The sequence below is a fragment of the Pinus tabuliformis genome, chromosome 9 (assembly GCF_031772625.1).
Source record: "Pinus tabuliformis cultivar Carrire ecotype Pingquan chromosome 9, CPIR1, whole genome shotgun sequence".
Taxonomy (NCBI): Eukaryota; Viridiplantae; Streptophyta; class Pinopsida; order Pinales; family Pinaceae; genus Pinus; species Pinus tabuliformis.
This window is the reverse complement of record NC_142307.1, coordinates 1,486,364,527-1,486,383,389: the sequence shown is the minus strand read 5'-3', so window position 1 is coordinate 1,486,383,389 and position 18,863 is coordinate 1,486,364,527.

Here is an 18,863-nt window from a genome sequence, read left to right as displayed (position 1 = left end):
GATAAGGGCCTACAAATCTTCTTCTTCCTCATCGGTTTCTATCATGACATCTTCCCCTTCTCTTACACTAATAATTTTTTGCGCGGCGGGTTCCTCGGGGACACGCTTACAGGAGCCATTGCTTGCTTATCCTTCTTGGGTCTTGGCGTACGCGGTGATTTGGGGATATCTGCCACAAACCCCAGCACCTTCTGGAACATCCTCCATAGTTGGGGTCTGAACAGCCTCACTGGTGGTTACCTCTTCTATTCCCAGACCATCCTTAATTGATGTCATTATATATGGGCTGTAATCTGTCACTCGTGAATTCAAGGGCTCAATCAATGCTTGACTCAAAATGCTCAGGGCTCTGCTCAATCGCTCAATTCTAAAATGAACAAGTGTTGTTTGCTGGGCAACCCTTTGTGTTTTATAGTGCCTTTTGAAGTCGAATTCGACCGTTTTCCCAATTTCGTTCATTAATGCTTTCTTGGCGGCAAATTTTCCCAAATCTTGCCCATAAATCGCGTCTTAAATATCCACCGCTCGCTCCATTTAGCCTCAAGTCGAGCATCCCATCGTGAATAGTGACTTCAACGGTCACCTCCCAGCCAACCCACATGGCAGCGCAACCCTCCATGCGCGGTTACGAACCTTGTGACTCTCTGCTTCTGTGCACATCCCCAATATCATGCAGCTCCCGGGAAGAATAGTTTATAGTCCCACGCTCCCTTCCAACTTCCTGGAGTGCTAAGACTATCCTTCCCTTGGCTAGTCAAGTGGTCGCACCACCCATGTGGGGCTCCATCCTGTCCTCCATCATGGTTCTCAGAGAATCCGCACCTTCTTTTGTTGTGGCCGGCATCTCGCACTTCACAATTTGCAACGTGCTACCCTGGGTATTACACTTGACAATATGCGGTCCAAGCCAAGGCATCAGACTAACCAATTCATGGCGATAGTTCTCAAACTGGTCGGTATGATCGTACGAACCTTGCCTTACCATTGTAGTTTTTTCAGCAAGAAACTCTTCCTTTATCTCATCCTCTATCTTCTTAACCTCTGCATCCATCAAAGCGCTTTTCTTTCTTAACCGTACCCTTTCTTTTTCAAGTTCGCGGAGTCTAAGGTTTCCCTATTGGATTTCCTCCTTAAGTCTCATGTGTACTGTCTCTTGCAACTGTGTGATTCCTTCTTTTCGAGCTTTACGAATCATCATATATATGGGTGTTGTCATGCGCAGACTCAGCTTTGCATTCTCCATAGGGATTACAGCATCTGCTTCATACTTCAGCATTGGAAGTGCCTGCACGGTCAGAGTTTTGCACGTGGTCCTATAAGCCCATAAAACTGCTGGTATGTGCAAGTCCCAGTCAGTGTGTCTCACATGGTGGACCGTGTTCAATGCTTCGCATACTTTATCAAAGACTTCTATGTGGATAATCTTCGACGCTTGGTTTTATTATATTTCGTTGTTCGTGCCATTGCCTTGCCCGCTCCTTCTTGTTGGTCCTGTTTCCTATCGCGAGGACAATATGTGTTCGTGTAGGTTGCGTACCATACACCTATACCCATCTGGAAATGTGGGCGCGCAGGATGTTTTGTTCATCATACTCGGCTTTCATCCTCATCTGAGGCTTTCCAAACCATAGGAGCATCATCCTTCTACATTTGCACCAGTCCTCAAAACTTCTTTGATGCGTACCCCACCACCTTGCGAGCGTAGCATGCAGTACCCATTTCAGAGCATCAAAACGTTGTTGTTCTGGTACCTCTCTTTCAAATTTGGTCAGGAAATCATCCACTTCGCCCAACCCGTCATACATAGGCAGATCTCTTACCGCTGTTGTCATGCAGTGCAGTGACCTCATCATCGTGTTGGAGTTGAGCGTGGTTACCCCATGTAACCGGTTCTACCATCGTTCTATTTCCTCGTCTGAATCTGAGGTGCAGGAGATTTCGTGCTCCCATGAAATCCTACCATCCGCTATAGGATTCACCCAATCCTGTTTCCTAGTGGTTATCTTGTAGATACAGTCTAGATCATCGTCGTGCACTGGCTCTGTGTAGTGCAATCCTTCCACAGGGTCTAAAGATACCACTACACGTAGTGACTTTTTCTCAAAAATCATCTTGCGCTTCTTTAGATTTATCACTCCATTCATGTCAATGGCCCAATCTATACTCAGTTGCACAGGATAGGGATTGCTATCATCAACAATCTCTATCACTTTTAAATCTACAAGCGCGCTCACACCTTCGATATCTACTGTTATTCCCTACAATCTTCCCATCAGTAGGATCCTTTGCTAGTTCGCCATTCACAATTAAATAGGAGACCATTGCAACGTGGGCCTGCCCATGTGCTCCCACGTCTGCTTTGGCAGGACGTTCGCGTCTGATCCTAGATCCAAAATTACTTGATCCATTTCATATAACCTGATTTGCACAGTCAATCTCATCTTCCTTCCTATTCGCATTGTGTGCTTTCCCAGCTTCCAGACTACACACGGTTCTCCTGGTCTAGCACATCTAGTGATGAGTTCTTGCAGTCCCTTCACAGCCTTGCTGTCACGCAACATCGTCATGCATGTCTTCAGAAAGGTAGTAAGCATTGATGGGTCCATCTCTGGTTCTAGTTTATCTTTACTACCTGAAGTGGAGGCCTCTGTGAAGCTCTTCTTAGCTTCCATGAATGTCTCTTTTACATGCTCCAAATCGAACTTTGGTTCCTTTGTTAGAGCCTTGCGAACCCAGGCACTCTCTTTGGGTTGCTTGCCCTTGTCATCTCTTGTCATGATACCACTTCGGAGCACGACGTTTACATTCGGGTCCTCCTCGCGTGGCTCAAAACTCATCATTTGCAAGTTCTGAGTTGGGGGAGGTTGGAGTGTTCCTTTATCGCGCAACCTCACTATCAGTGTGAGGTAGTCCTCCGTCTCATGATCAAACTGGGTAAAATATAAACATGATCCTCTCGTTGGATTTGTACAATTGCGGGCATAATGCCCTGGCCCTCCGCAATTGTAACAAATCAGCTGCCTGTGACCCCTTCCTAGTCCCATTCCACCTCGACCTCGTCCGCACTCCTGAAATCTAGTGCGCGCCATCCCTGCATTTTGATCGAGGGCTTGCATTTCAGTTTGAACTCTATAGGTAGGATTTCGATCCATCATCAGTTCATAACTTCTACAGGTGCGCTCATCATGGCCTACTGATCTACAAAAATTACAAAACAACTGTTGGGATGTCTACGTATACTTCTGTAATAGGTGGTAGTTATCTGTAGCATGCTTCCCTCCTATCTGACAAATCGCGCACCATAATGCAGGTGTCGCGCTCGGTGCTGCTTGTGCCTCTAGTCTCAATGGCATTGTCCCTCCTCCTACCAGGTATTTCACGAAGACTGGACAATGGTCCTTATTGTGTCCCTGGCCCTTGCAATTTATGCACCATACCTCTTCGCGTGCTTCTTGGCAATTTGTCCTATCTTGTTTCAAACTCTGCATCTCCAGACACAGGTTTTTCAACTGTGCGTGGATCTGTTGGACTCCTAGGTTAGGATCTTGTATCGGGGTCTTGTGCAGTCTCATTGCAATGTCCAAAGCTTCGGCTTGAATGGATAGCTTTTGTTGTGACAGCGCGGTCCTTAGATGCGGAGTTAGTGACGCTACAAACTATGTGCGGTGCTTCCCATCCATCAAGGTCATGTTGGCTTCCTGAATCATACCCTTCAGCCTCTGTTCCAGCTCCCAGGGGGTCTCACCTGGAAGCATCATGATTTCCTTAAACCCGATAATCGATTGTCTCTCTGATTTTGGCCTACTAAATTCCTTGTTTAGAGCAACTTGGATATCCGCGATCCCTGCATTTGGATTGTCATTGGAATGATTAATGTACCATGTCAGTGCGCGATCCTGCAATGCGCTTACCAGTGTTTCCTTCTTTATGTTGTCATCCATGACTCCTTGCACTTCCCATACAACCTTTACCACGAACCAAAATTGGTCTAAATCTTCGTTCCCTACTCCTTTGAACACCAGCAACTTTATCGTGCTTGCCATATTGAACTGTTGTCGTGGCAGAGGTGGTGTGGGTGGAGATGGGGGTGAAGACGGTGAAACTAGTGGTGGTGCAGGTGGGGGTGAATGCATGGAATTCGCTGCCTTATCAGACTGAACGCACTTCTTGGTGAAACTTTCGCGAGCTCTTCCTTGTTTTCTCACTGAGGCGAAATCAAGGGGCTAGTTTCTATCTCTACGCTACCTTCATTTCTATATATCCTCCCACTTCACGTAGCCCCAAACATCAATTTATTCACATAATCTACTTTTCGCACAGTAGCATTTTAATCCAAGCATTCAAAGATTTAACGTACTTACCTCGTGGACCTTTGAGGAAGCGTCATTCCGCCTCGCTGTAGCTGACTGAAGTATCTACCGCGAACTCAGTGATAAACCCTCCTATAATTCTATCGAGCCAATGGTCCACATCCTGCGCGATCTTATCTTCCGATGCTTCTAGTCTGCGCACCAACTCTAGAGTCCACACAATAGATTTATCGGGCCTACACCTTCCTTGATTGTCTACTAGCTTTGCAATCCACTCGTACAACTCAGAGGGGAAGGATGCAAAGAAAATTTCATGGATTTCCATATATAAGTAGCGCTCTAACCACTGTTCCTTCGATACTCGTGCATTCCTATTTTCCTCTGCTGCGAACTCGTGAATCTTTCTGTCCAGCCACTCTTTAATTTCTTTCTTTGTCAGATTCCAGTGACACGACATCAGACATCTCTTATGCAGATCCCGGTCCCAGCAATGAAACCATTTGTTGGCTTATTGGGACCTGACCTAGGTTCAGAAGTGACTTAGCTAAACAAATCCCGGTACTACTGGCCCTTTTGACAACAGTCCGCGGAGCGTGGAATGAGATCTCACCCGAAGTAGTATGGGAGGGTGCTTGAACTAGGTTTCCACACACTAGAGATGCCTAATGAGTTCAAGTGGTCCACAGTTCAACCCTGCACGCATGTCGCTATGTGCTCTTTCCCGTACCTCGCAGCCTGGAATGTTGCCTTCACACAACCCTACTCGAGGGCCGAACACTGTTATTACCCAAGTCCTTACTAGTATTCCAATGTTAGTTGATTATTTTAGCTTGCTTGAGTGCTTTTAAGTTATACTTAACAACATAATTTATTCATACAGGTGCGTGTAGTAAATAAATAGTATATTTGAAACTTATATGAAACATGCATTAGCCCAAGAACAGATACACAAAATTGTGATAAAATTCTCTTTATTATTTCTTCCTCAGTTATAGATTCAACTCCGCCCGACGCACTCCGTTGCAGGGTTCCGCGCACTCAGTTGCAGACTACTAGGCCTCTGCACACTCAACGGCGGAGCCTTCTCCTACCCTACGACCCAAGACACACTTAAACACTTGGACTCTTGCTCTTTTCTTCTACTTTGTTGTACTTTCTTGGTTACCTTTTACACTTAGAGCCTCACTCTATTTATACAATCCCATGGTCTGCAGACCATGGGTAGGCCGACATTACATTACAAAACTAGGGTGAACAACCCTGTGACTCTATCATACATTTCGCGCTCTGCGCCCACAATTCGTTAAGTCTTTACAACAATTTTACAACAATATTGGGTCAAAACTTGGGATTTGAGCCCCAAAACATGCCTTGGGGGGATTCCATGCCCAACAATCACCAGTAAACATAAAAGAAAACATTCCAAGATTTAAGACAACTTGCACTATCTAAAAGTATACGGCCTTATTGATTAACTATTAATTATTTTCAAATTTTTTGGTTTCTTGAAACAATTTCTTTAACTTTTCCTATATTAAATGTCTTATAGGAGCAACTGTAATTTGCAATTTGACATTTTAACTAAATATATCTTTCTAAATTTTTGTGACCTCACGTTGCAATTCCTCATCGAAAAGATAGTTTTGTTCATTAACATTAACAAAGTCAATTAGCCATTCCCTCCCTTCATGTGTATTAAAATCAGTTATATCATTGAATTTTGATGCCTTTGATTGTTTTAGTTTATCCAATTCAACTATTAATGTTTGCCTTGAAATTAAACCAGAGTCACATGTAATTCTTGGGCCATTCAGATTTTTCACAATCTATACAACTTTGACATATGCATCTACCCTTCGATTCTCTATGTTGATATTTAGAAATAATGTTTTCCATTCTTCTGATTCTCTTAAACCATGCAACTTTTAATTTATTTATTTTATTATCATTTGGAAGTTCCTTGTCTCTTTTCTATGCATGAGAAAGTAAATCAAGTCTTTGGCTGAAAGAAAATAAGTCATTGTTCACGAAATACCTGTCTCCTTCGAGATCACGTTCAATGCACTTGACAAATGACTTAGTTATTTGTCCCAAGTTCTTTAGATCAGAAGTTTCTTTCCATGCATGTTCAATGATTTGTAATATTTTCCATATATTTCTAATAATATATGTTTATATCGTATTAAGAAAACTGATAGATTTAAAATATATATACAATGTGCCATGAATAGTGGTTGTGGGAATTGTTGTTCATATTTCTAATGAGTTATCAACAAAAGACTCATATCTATAACATCTTCTAGGTCCTTTATTCTTGTTTTTAAGTTTAAGTTTTCTGCTTCCCGTTGACAAAAAGACTTTGCAAACACATTACCGATAACTTGATGCAGCTCCATGAGTGATGTGATTGTAGCTCTAGAAAAATCAACCTACATTTATGTTTGTCTAAAATGTTATTTCTGTGAAGCTTTACCTTTTCAATCTTCATTTGTTTATTGTTATTTTCATACTTTTCATTTTGCAATGTGACAAATCCATCATAAAAAATAATAGATTCATTGGAAATTTTTGCTATTGTTTCTTGATTTTCAATAAAATAAACACTAATACAATAAGGTAGCTTAAGGTTGTCAACTTCTTCGTTTATAGTTTCATCAACATTTATTGCTCTCATAGGACTTCTCATATTGGTTGATTCAGCAGCGTACACTTCTTCTGAAATAAAACTTCGATCAAGATTCGTGCTTCACGTTATATGATAGCTTTTCATAAATAACTTTCGTATTTTCAGTATCTTGTTTCCTATTTTCACTTAACGATGAACTCACAAAAAAATTGTTTATTTAGGATATAGATTTCTCTATAGAAGTATTGTTTCTTGATTCGTGGAAGATTTTTTCATCATCTATGATTAGCCCTTGATTTCCATGGGTATCATTTATGCAATGTATAAATTGATCTTCAAAAATACTGATATTTGACACTTCCATGATATCTTCAGTATTTATGATTAGTCATTATTTTTTTGTCAAGGCATATTGGCATTGTTCTCTTTGTTCTCTAATTTCTACAAACAAGTTTCCATATCCAATTTTTTCCAAGTGTTCGGAAATAGGCCCTCTTCATCAAAAGATTTAATTTATTCAACTTTAATTAAGTTAAAAGCATTACACTTACAATATGAAAAATAAGAGTCTAATATTCTTCAGCTCTTAACTATCTCTCACAATCAAGCTCTATGTGTTAGACCCCTATACTACTAGTGTAACCCCTTATTGTTATTAGTACAACCCACTTATTATATTGATGTACCCATGTAGTGCCCATATTGTTACTATTTTGCCCCATAGAAGCCCACTATTGCTATTATTGTGCCCTTACATTATTATTGTCATGTCGGCTTTGATTATGTTATGACCCCTTAGACTCCTATATATAGAAATGAGGTCTTTTCATTTGTATCATCCAAGAATTGTTCATATATTTAATGTAAAGGAGGTTGCCCCCTTAAAGAGGCTGAATTCTAAGGCGTTGATCTATCTTTTCTATCTTTTCTTGAGCTGGTTTCATAACATTTGGTATCAGAGCTTTGGATTCTAGGGTTTCGCTGCTCCAAACAGGTCATCTTGGAATTTTCGCTATAACTTTTTTTCTGCGACGTTTCAGAAGTTGAAAAAAAAACCCATTTGAGAAGAAATCGCGCTAAACCTCGAGCCTGAATTTCAGAGCTTTTTGCACTATATTTGCGGAGATATGATCTGAGGAAGTTGGTCTTTTTGCAGACTCCTGAATTACATTCCAAACAGGTGACCTGGGGAAAATCGTCATAACATTCTCTCTCAGAATCGGATTGAAATTTTGTAAGAAGGTACAGAAAGAGGACGGATTGTAGTTTTTTTTAGATACCTTTTAGAGCCAAAAAGTTGGAACAGTGACACGTGGAACTTCATACAAATTCGCTCTTCTAGAAAGGTATATAATTAGGTCACTATGGGAGATTTCACATAACTCTTCCTTGGAGAATCCAATTTGGATCAGACTGGTGGCATTGGAAAGAGGACATAGAAGGCTACTGCAAGTTGCAACTTCAGAACTAGAAGAATTGAAATTACAGAGTTATAGTCATTTGAAGATCGAGCTCCTAAAATCAAGAAAAGGCGATATGAGAAAGTTTGATGGCAAGGATCCAGTTAATTGGATACTTCAGATGGAGCAATATTTTGATCTACATGGTGTACCACTGTTAAAAAAGGTATGTATTGCATCTTCATATTTAGAACCGGATCAATTTTTATGGTATAAAGGGCTTTGTTCTCGTAAACAACTTGTTACGTGGTCAATTTTGACGGAGGAAATGATAGCACATTATGAGGATACAAAGACCAACACCTTCTTTAGAGCAACACCACAACAATTGGAAGGAGTAAAAGAGCTTTGTTACATATTGGAAAGTAAAATTATGGCAACAAGGAAGCCTACCCCTCACAACTATAGTAACGGAGGTGTTGTTTCTCCTAGCCTTCCACAACCTACAAGGGTTACACCACAACAATTGGAAGAGAAAAGAGAAAAAGGGCTTTGTTACAATTGTGATAGAAAATGCACTAAAGTTCATAAGTGTGCTGAGAAGAAATGATTTTACATAGATTATGAAGAGGAGGAATAAAAGGATCAAGAAACATCAAAAGAAGAAGATATACGCCAGGACCCCACCCCAGAGAAAGAAGAAATGAATCAGACCATATCTTGTAAAGCATTGGCAAGAATTACCACTCCTCAAACTCTCAAGATAGAAGGACATACCAAGAAGAAAAAGGTGCAAGAAGTGAAATATCACATTGAGAAAGAAAAAATGAATCCAACCATATCTTGTAATTCATTGGTCGAAATTACCACTCCTCAAACTATCAAGATAGGAGGACATACCAAGAAGAAAAATGTTCAAGAAGTGAAAGATCACATCGAGCATCAAGAAATGAATCTGACCATATCTTGTAAAGGACTGGAAGAAATTACCACTCCTCAAACTCTAGAGATAGAAGGACATATCAAGAAGAAAAAGGTTCAAGCAGTGAAAGATCACATCGAGCATCAACAACAAGTTCTCCAACTTTTAAAGGATAACGCCACTTCAGTACAAAATCAAACGAAACAACAGGTAGATCAACATCATAGTGAAAAATGTTTTGATGTAGGTGATTGGGTATTTTTACAGCTACATCTCAAGCAAGCTAGTTATGAGAAGGAAATGTTGGCAATACTACATGCACTTAAAAAATGGCGACCTTATAGAATGGGAAGACTCTTCAAGGATGAGGATGTGGAAGCATTGTTTTGTGCTAATTCTATTATCCAACCAGATTGGATAAATGAAGCAAGGGATGAATGGAAGAAGGAAGAAGAAGTATGGCCACTTATTCAAAAGTTGCAAAAGATCCCAATCCAAACAATATTGCTAGAAATTGAAGAGGAAGGAAAAATCATATTGGAACCCAGAGCAGTCACAGAAACAAGAACTCGACAGCTACGAAATCGATCAATTCCAGAGTATCTCATCAAGTGGAAGAACTTACCCGCTGAAGATTCCACATGAGAGGACAAGAATTTTATACAGAAGCATCAAGAACTACTCAAGCGTTAAGGACAATTCTTTTTGAAGCAGAGGGGCATGTTAGGCCCCTATACTACTAGTGTAACCCCTTATTGTTATTAGTACAACCCACTTATTATATTGATGTACCCATGTAGTTCCCATATTGTTACTATTGTGCCACATAGAAGCCCACTATTGTTATTGTTGTGCCCTTACATAATTATTGTTATGTCGGATCTTATTATGTTATGACCCTGTTGAAGCCCCGAAAATCAGGTCGACAACAAGGGGGATACCCACCCGGTCCGGACCTTGGTTGGTAGCTCCTTATCCGTTTGGTATAGCGGGTCCGACTAGGGATAATGGGACCAGTTTCCCAATCTAAGGGTGTGTGTGTGTGTAGAGTTGGATGATGCTGATCTAAGAGTACTTAAAGCTAATTTAATTCAAACTTCTAAACTAACTCTATGCTATTGTAATCTAATGGGAAACAACACATCTAATCTACGCTAACCCGGGGTAAATTTCTTCTATTCTGCGATCTAAAGAGATTTCAAACAATAACTAGTAATAAAGATCATTCAGCTATCATAAGAATAGAAATCAATTAAGATAAACCACTTTGCATAAAAAGTTAGGCAAAACAGTTGTGAACAGCATATCGCATAATAAGTTATTCATATATCAAACATAAATAAATGACTCCACCGTACAAAAGTGCCAAATGGTAACTCATACATTCATGCAGTAACATATAAACAACTAAAAACTATATATCACTTTAAGAATATAAACAGAAACAGTCAAGAGATAAAAGTACCATTTATGACTGGTTCCACTCATAAGCTTCAAGCAACAATGATTTATCTCTCCTTGCTCTAACATCTACTAAGAGTACAGAAGTGCAACATCAGTAGTAGATATCAAATGCAAACATTAATAAACCTTGATCCATCCATTCATCAAAACCCCCTCCGAGGGTGAAAAAGTGCATGTTCTGAGGACAAGTTTTTTGACAAATTTCTGGACCCTTCTCCAAATGCAATGAGAAGGGTTAAAATACTACTTCCTAATTCTAATAATAGTGTTTTTACAAAATTTAGGATGCGGTTTTCAAATGACCGCCCTTTTTCTAATCTAATTTAAAAGAAAAAACAACATTCTAAAATAAGGCTACTTCTGAACTTGGTCCTTAAAGCTGCAAGTGTTCATCATGGGCTTAAGGAGAGTCTGTTCGCTGACTTCTGCGATGAGCTGGGCTGCGAAAACAGAATCTATGAGAGCTGGCACTACTTTTTCGGCCGCGTTTATGATGCATTTCACAGTCATCCATTGACTATGCGGCTTGACCAAGTATGCCCAGTAATACTCCCAATTCAACCTGTTTAATGCTTGGATCGCTTTTCCCTTTTCCTGTGCCTTCTGCTTCCATTCTGCTTCCAGTCGTAGCTTATTTGGTAGGTACCCTGGGGTGGTCTCTTCATACATCATTCTATACAAGGGTAAGATAAGCCCGTGACAAATCTGGTAGAAGTGCGGGACGAACTGAGAATCCCATAACACCTTATGATAAACATGGATAGGTAATGGGTCCTGGGTAGTCCATTTCCACCCCATAGTGGGAAATTTAGACACATAACAAATAGAATCCATAACATAAGCAGACAGATAAAAAGGAGGATAGATCCTTTGAGACAAGGATCTTTTAGACCGGTAATTGATAATAGCCGTGTATAGATTATCAGAAAATATCTTAGCCCAATCCATAATATCGGCATTTGTGGCAGCATCTATTAGTGGTAGCCATTCAGACGAAAACTTATTGATATCCGGCATCCCAAACAATCTACAAAGCATGGCCGCAGCAAAATAATACGGAGAGGTGAGGGAACCAGTGCTGTACATACCGTTTTACCTTTTTTGAGCGGCTCCTCTTTTCTGGACCAATCTTTGGTGGTCTCTGCTAGGCTTGGGTTTTCTGCCGCAAATTTCTTAACGAATTGTGCATTGTAAGTCGCCTGTGGTTCAGGAAGATGATACATAAGCTTTAAATCTTGTGCAGCGAATGATCCGATGAGCCCATGTCCTTGAACCTTGAATTGTCTGTTGTTCATCTCTACATTGTCAAGTATCCACTTGATCATATCCGTATATGGTAGAATTTTGGGCCTTGCCGCTATCTGGTGAAGAAATGAACATGCTAGCTCCTCTAAGGATGCCTCAGAAGAGCGTAGTGAGCCCGCGACAGCATCAACCTTCATTATTCTAGGATTTTCCTGTTCAAGCAGCCTATACATGCTTTCCCATGTCGATATCCCTGCGTCTCTGTTACAGGCTGTGTCTGTATACAAAGGCGCCATCTCCTTCATCTTTTCCTTCGCCTCAGAGCCTTGAGCTTTATTTTTCTTTCCCATTTCTTCCTGTGTTTGGCTTTGAATCGTCTTAGCTCTTCGTTCCTGCAGATTACAAGTGAAATGGAAATGACTGATAAAGAAAGGTGATGGGAGAGTTTTAAATGCAACAGATATATCAAATATGCCACCTTACGTGAAGTAATTCTTTACAAAAGCACGCGTCCTCATTGCATTTAACAACTGACAACTAATTCATTTACTATCATTAAAAGCGCATGATCTTGAGTCAGATTATGGTAAGTGGCTTTTCTTTGAATGGCGTGCCCGGGGGATTATGATTTGCTTACATAACATCGCAGATCGCGCCATCGCAAATCGCACCATCGCAGATCGCGCGAACATAATATCGCAGCGATCGCAACATCGCAGGTCGCAGAAGTTTAATGTTGGTTGAATCTTGTCAGCTCATTTCTGCGATATGCGATCTTGCGATCGGCGTTATCGCAGATCGGTAAATCTTGAAGTTTTTCTTTATGAGAATTACTTTATTGCGATGTGATATTATGCTTAACACGAGAGTCTTGTGCATACCGATATTATAGAGAAATGGAGACATTTCCTATCTTTTTTGCAACGCGGCTTTAAAGATATTTCCCTTATCATAGACTTAGGTTAAAAAATATTCAAAGGACCTTTCTAAGCTTACAATGGTAACCTTATTTTGAAGAAAGGAAACTCTTACTTTTTTCCTAAAATTTAACTAAGGGTCCCCATTCATTTAGTATTTTGGACAACACTTAAATGAACAAGGGGGGTTGTTGCTGGCCACAAAAAACCCCTTAGACTCCTATATATAGAAAGGAGGTATTTTCATTTGTATCATCCAAGAATTGTTCATTTATGTAATGTAAAGGAGGTTGCCCCCTCGAAGAGGCTGAATTCTAAGGCATTGATATATCTTTTCTATCTTTTCTTGAGCTGGTTCCATAACACTATGCAATGAATTCTTTCACTTTAGCTTAGATGAATTCTTACATCGAAGCAATGGTAACGTCCTACTTAACATGTTCATTGGATATCTCCTCCTTAATCTCTTTTGCTTCTTATTGCAATTGCAAAATTGAGGCAGAGTACTCTTCATTAACAATACAAAAAACAATTATCCATTTTCTAATTTCCTCTGCACTAAAAATAGTTATATCATCAAACTTTGTTACACGCAATTGTTTCAACTACTGCAAATCAACCATCGGCTTCTCCTTTGAAATTAATCCAGATTCACATGTAATAGAAGGCCCATTTAAAACATTAGGGGAGTTTTGAGGTCTAAAATGGGCCTCCTAAGGAAATAATAAAATAATATTAGATTACATCATCAAACTTTAGATAGAAAAAAGAAAAAACTATATTTTCAACTCGTATTTTCAACTTATCTCCCTATGTGTTTACTCAAATTTCGAGCGCCAACACTCATTAGATGCAGAATTTGATTCCTCATCCAAGGAGAAGCCATATTGCATACTTTCGATGGACCCTACTACACGAAAAATGAGAAATACATGGGAAACATGTTTGCAATCACGTTTTTTCATGTATTTCTCATTTTTTTTGTAGTAGGGTTCATTGGAAATATGCAACATGGGTACTCCTTGGATAAGGAATTAAATTTTGCATCAAATGATTACTCTTGCTTGAAATTTGAGTAAACCCTTAGGGAGATATGTTGAAAATACAAGTTGAAAAAATAGTTTTATTATTTTATTATTTTTTAATCTTTTTACTTTTTTACTCCAAAAATAGTGAATCATCCCCTATGGTTGACATCATCATCTTGAATCCTATTGGTTCTTATAAATTTTATTTTGATTGTAAATTTTTCTTAGGAGGCCCATTCTAGACTTCAAAATTCCCCTAATTTCTGAATAATCTTTACCACCTTGACATACACATATTCTCTTTGATTTTCTATGTTTATACACTCAAAAATAATCTCTTTTAATGTTCTAATTTTCCCAGACCATGCAACCTTCATCTGCCTCATCTGATCAACATTAGACATTCCTTATTTATCTCTTTCTAGTTCAAACAATGAGTCAAGCTTCTGACCAAAATTTAATAGGTCACTCTCCTGAATTCCATGTCTTCCTTTAGCTCATTTTTGATAAATTTGACAAAAGACTTCATTCTTTGCTTTAAATGTCGAAGATCAAAAGAAACATACCATGCAGATTCAATGATCCGCAATCTTTCAGATATATTATTAATGATATATGATTTCAATTCACTTAGAATATTGACAGGTTTTTCAAGCTTATTAGATCTGTATCTCCAATGGAGTCTTCAGCAAAGGACCCACAGTTAGAGCAATTCCTATTTCTTTTTATTTTTTCCTTTATCATTTTCTTTTCTACTTTTCATTGACTAACATAATATGCAAGTGCTTCACCACTAGCTTGATGCAATTTCATCAACCCAGGTATTGCAACAGAAGACAAATCAACATCCAAAATTATTTGATCAAAAACCTTTCTGTTGGAATGTTGTATTCTTTCATTCTTAAATCTCTTACCACCCATATCACAATTTTCATCCTGCAATGTGAAAAAATACTTATCAAAACTAATGTCCTCTTCAACGATTTCCTCCATTATTATCTATTTTTCTTGCAAAGAATCACTAACCCAATCAAGTAGTTCAACACTATCAAATTCCATGTCCATCATTTCTTAAATACCCTCTGCTTCAAGTGCAATATTGGATCTAAATGATTCAACAGTATGTGCTCTTTCTGGAGTTACTCTACGAGGATTCCCCTCATCAACCCCGCCACCTGATAGCCTATAGACAACTAGTTTTTTTCTTATAGTACTTCTTTGTCTTTTTTCTAATAGATGAAGTCGCACTAGTACTACGTGTGCGAGATTGAGATTTCCCCACATGGTTTGCGCCTCTTTGCTGAGGTCTTTCTCCTGTCATGATGATCTGTTTTTCAGCAACTTGTCCAACATCTACTAGTGTTTTTTTTTTATCAAAGCTATGACTTTGCTCACCCTGCTCTTTACTTCTCGGAAACAAGTTCTCGTATCTCATAGAATCAAGGTGGTATGTGAAATTTGTTCCTCTATAAAAGCCTTTAATAGCTTCAGCTTCACTTAAGTTGAAAGCATCTAGAGACTTTTCAACAACAAGAGCATGAGTCATATTCTTCACAGTCACTTTTCCAATAGTAAACGGAAATAAATAAATTGTCTCTTCTTTCCTGTTCAAATATAGATAGCCAACATTGAGACTTCAACAACAAAATACCTATCTATAACAAGTATTGGCAAAAGAAATGGAATATCTTCAAAACCATAAAGTCGTATAATTGTATTGCTTTCTCTTTCCTCAAATTCCACCTTGTGAAGTAAAATATCCTCAACCTATGTAGATATTCAAGGAGGCTCTTGTCCCGTTACCATGTTATACACTTGTCACACAAACGCATCCTAAGTTAAGAAAAAAATTAAAGAAGTTTCATGCTTCCATAATATAGGATACTAGAATTGCATTGGTTCTTCAAGGAACTTGAATATAGGATTACAGGGCAACCCGTCAAACACATTCCTTGACACAAGAAGGGTTATCAGATATAACATCATAAAGAACCCATTGTTCTTGGGTAATCTATGTAACTGAAAATATAATTCATTCGAAATGACACAAGCCCAATCGAACATACAATTATTTGTGTATGTCTCATAAAGCACATAGAAAATGCATTTTAGAACATGTGATGTACTTTTTAGCCCTGCTATATGGAAAAAAACCAACTGAAATACCTAAACGGTTGCCTAAAAAAATAAATATCTACAAGAGAAATATCGAATGGAACCTCAGAATGGTAGAAATGAATTCCTGCACAATGTCAATTATGCGCCCTTCTGCCTCCAAGAAACTGTTTGTAACAGACAATTCTAAATGCTTGTTAGGTTATAGTAAATTGAATAACAATTTGAATACATTAGTATTTAGAGAAACCTTTATTGCTCATAGCTTAATTTCCCTCTTTCTAAAATCAAAATTATTTGCACAGAGATAAACAATTTCTCTGAAATTAAAGACCTCTGGAACACACCCAACATTTGCTAATCCGATGCTCCAAATCTTGTCATTTGTTTTTTCTTTCATTAAAAGATCCACATATCACTCATAAGTTCTCAACCAATCAAATTTATCATTGATCTCAACAATATAGTTAATCGTATCGCTACAAAGAACCTCTTTCCCTCGGTTGTTTCCCATTATTCCTTTGCAAAAAATAATAATAATAATAATAATAATAATAAAATAAAAATAAATAAATAAAAATAAATAAAAATAAAAATAAATAAATAAATAAAATCGTTAATGAATAACGTATTCAAACCCCATTCCACTATACAATTCTCGTGTTCTCCAAAAACATTGAATGTTACTATTAATCATGTGTAAAACCATTACATACAACACTATGAGTAAATAATAATTAAAGATAGAAAAACCAAGTTTTACAGACAATAATAGGAAAAAAAATTGAAATTACAAAAGCATCCTATGCATTTACTACACAATTTTCTCTTGCTTCAAGATCATTGATATACGCACCCTAAGAAACAGAAATTTGTGATAACCAGTAAGTTCGTCTATACAACCAAAAACTACCATTTAACCCGATCATTTTTTGTAATAGTGGAAATGGATTCAACACCATCAAAAACCCGATTGGTAAATTTTCCAAGAGCACCAAAAGTCATTGTAAAGCATTTTTTAATGCTTTTTTTTCACTATGTTCTTTTGTTAACATATTCGATTGATGCCCAAGATGATGCAAATTGACAATTGTAACCTCAAGTTACAAAAATACACCACCATAATTTTTCAGCAAGTTTCCCATATTTTCTTTTTTTTTCCAAGTCAATTTTGAAGACACGAAAAGCCATCGATAATGTCACACTCTAACTAGAATTTGTTTTCAAGATTTTAGTAACAAATGTCAAGATTTAGAATAAAAAGAAAAATGATTCAAACACTTTCAACATTCGATTTCTTCAAATTTTTCCCACCGAATCTGGTAGAGAATTTTTTTATTCGTATAGAATACTATCCTCCATATATAACACCATCAATAATAAGTATAAATAGTAAAGTGCGAAAGACATATAGAGTAGTCTAAAGAGACAACAAATTCGTCTAGAAAATATTGGAAACTGTGCCATGATTTTTGCTAAAATTCCGCTGAAAGTTTGGGAAATCTATGTTACAACTATTAGGCTTCAATATTTTAGGTGTCGAGGGAGATTTTGATGGTGTTAAATTAAATTTCCAGATTCCGGTGAAAAATAACTCTTCAAGCGAATTTTTAACCTATATTCAACTACTCTCTATGATAAATTGACTTGAAAACTGGTCCCACTGCTTTGTAAAACCGAACCAAATTTTATTTATGAATAACCTAATACATCTATTTCTCGTAAAATTTGACACGCATTTACGATACAATGCAGGCCTTATTCTGTAGAGATAGATTTAATTTTAAACTCATTTCTTTTTAAAATTGTGAAACTAATATAATTATTGAAGGTTAAAACTTGTAAAACTATCAATAATACCACAAAATAGAAAAATTACCTTATGCAATGAATCGACTTTACAACTACACCCCACTACATTGTAAAACTGAACCAAATTTGATTTACGAATAACTTGACACGCTCATTTCTCACAATATCGTAAAGAAAACCAAAGTTTACAAAATACTACAGAGTATTCTAGAGAAAATCTTGATGAACCCAAAAACTGGTACCATTGCCAAAAGCGAATGGAAAACTAGGTATAGAAGCTTGCAGTATTGTACAAATTTTGTATCCCTGCACTGCTACTATCATCCAAGCTCATATTTACAGATAATAGTTTATATAAGACAAAAAAAACTCAAACAATACTCCAAGCTCTTAAATGAAATTTACAAATTGAAAACGCTACACGGCACAATTTTTTTATATCACTGCAAATTGTGTTTTATACTAGCTATTTCAAATATTTGCAATCATGTTTCCCTAGAAATCACCATCTACGACTATTTTGTGTCTAAAACACACTACAAAGATAAAATTGCCATCCATATTTTTCATCATCTCGATGTCTAGCTTCTAATTAATAGAAAACAAAGTTGCAGATAATTATAAGTTATCTCAACATTCAATTCACCGAGTACACATTTTCTCATGCATTCAGAAAATCACATAAGCACGAAAACATCAAATCTAGAAACACAATTTTTGTACACTTTGAACATAGCACAAATGCATATATGTGAAAAGGAAAAGCAATTGCATTTACGCACAACTACATCCAGACTCGACAATGCCCATTATGTCATTCATTGGCATTTGAAACTGATATTAATAAACGCAGGTCACAGATGTCATGGATGTTCTCTGCACATGCTACCTACGAACAACACAGTCCATTGTGTACAAAATGCTTTCAAGATTTAAGCCAAGCACCCAAATTTGCACAACCAACTTCACATAGCCACTTCCATAGTTGCAAAAAAAATGTTCCTAAATAATAATAATAATAATA